The sequence below is a fragment of the Cynara cardunculus genome (genome assembly GCF_001531365.2).
Source record: "Cynara cardunculus var. scolymus isolate 2C chromosome LG 9, CcrdV1, whole genome shotgun sequence".
NCBI lineage: Eukaryota > Viridiplantae > Streptophyta > Magnoliopsida > Asterales > Asteraceae > Cynara > Cynara cardunculus.
Genome location: NC_037536.1, coordinates 14,875,420 through 14,877,713, shown reverse-complemented (window position 1 = coordinate 14,877,713; position 2,294 = coordinate 14,875,420).

The window sequence follows — 2,294 nt, the reverse complement described above, 5'->3', positions numbered from 1 at the left end:
AAAAGGTGATTTGACAGCAATTATTCTCTCTCTCCAATCTATATTGAATTCATATTCTGTTCTTGAGATTTAATGAAGATTGCTTCAAGATTCGTATGAAATCTGGACTTTTCAGAATCTGACACAAACTAAAGAATAAAAAATACTGCACATAAAAGTCTCCTTCAAATGATGATGTATATATACCATTTTTTATCCTAAAAAACACACACCTTGATTTTAAAAACATAATAGTGAATGGACCAACCATACGATATGTAAAAAATCACATACCAAACTTAAAGACTTCAAATCTTTATAACCCAATAGATAAAATTATAATGCAATGAAAATCACAATATAAACATACATAAAATTATCATACGACTAAACTTATGATAAGAACATATTTACAAATATAATCCAATCAAAATTATGATACAAACATGCATAACATTGGATCATAATACACTCTAAATTACAAAACAAACTTGCATAAAATCCTTACCTTATATCATAATCATAAATTCCCACAACCCAAACTTGAAAACTTCAAATTCTCAAGACTTTATATATAAACGATAAAGAACTCGAAAACCTGCAAACGAAAAAACGTTCAACATAAGTAAAAATTACATAGTGAACTTGAACATTTTAAATCTTCACCTAATACATAAGAGTTTTAATGCAAACAAAAATCACGATACAAACATAAATAAAATTTTAATGCAATCAAAATCATGAAACAAATCAATATAAAATTATTACCTTATATTGCAACCAAAAAATCAAATATTAAACTTGAAGACTTCTTCAAATCTTCATGACATAATGCATAAAAAATATAATGCAATCTAAATAACGATACAAACATACATAAAATTATGGGAGAAGTGAAAAAACAAAACAAAAAACTATGAAGATTATCAATAGTAAAATAGAAGAAAAACCAAAGAGAAAGAAAATAAATTAGAGATATATGTAATATAAATATAATTTGAGAGAGTGTGAGAGATGAAGATGAAGAACTAGTTGTTTATATATATATATATATATATATATATATATATGAGGGTGTGAGAGATGAAGATGAATAAATAGTTGTTTATATATATATATATATATATATATATATATAAATGATTGATGAGAAAAGATTATTGGTTTGGAGTTATGCCATTAAAATTAATACAGAAGAAGATGAATGGTTTGGAGTTGAATCCAAACATTTAACAAAAAACCATAAATTGACAAAAAAATAGTAGTGAATATTGAGAGAATGAATGAGAAAAAAGAAAAATGAGGTTCTAGGCTTTAGGAGATGTCACCTCAAACACTAATGGTTTATTCTTTAAGATAACAACAAATCCAACAATATTGAAAAGAAAATATGTAATAACAAATCACAGTTTGTAATAATATAATTTTTACATATCTTTTAAATGCTTTTAAGTTTTCTTCAACTTTTATTTCTTCATTACTCACCACAGGATTTCTATTAATTGAAAAAATCTTGAAGTAGTCAAAATTTAACGTAATTATCAATCACGTATAAATAGTTATTGTTAATGAAGCTTAAATTCGAAAAAAAATTATCATATCCTGTGATTATAAAATATCAAAATTTTATTCGAATTTATATGATCAAATCGTAAACACAATTTAGATGATCCAATCGTAAACACAATCATATTCTATGATAAAAATACATCCAACAATATTGAAAAAGAAATATGTAATAACATATCATATTTTTTAATGAATATAATTTCTACATACCTTTTAAAATCTTTGAATTCTTCTTCAACTCTCACCTTCTTCATCCCTCACCAAAGAATTTTATATGATTTCATTTTGTTTATTATTGAAACTTTGAAAAACAAATTTCATTAAGAAATAAAAGAAAGTAAATGGAAGAGCAAATCAAGAGTTGGAGGTTAAACTTGAATATACAAAATTACAAAAATAACCCGGGTTAATTATAAGCTATACATTTTTCATCCAAAGGCAAAAAAGTCTTTAACATATTCAACAAAGAACACAAATAGACTGAATCAACAATAATATAGAAGTTCAAAAGAATTTTATACTTAAAATCTTAATTAATTGAAGATGTTTCATTTTATTTAATAAAAAAAGCCCAGGAGCCAAGACTACTATGTATTAGGGATGGCAAAAAAAACCGAAACCGACGGTGAAAACCGAAAACCGAAACTTTCGGGCCGGGTTCGGGGACATTTTATCGGGGAGGGGACGGGACGGGGATCGGGGACGGGACGGGGATCGGGAACGAATTCGGGGATTTTAACGGGGAT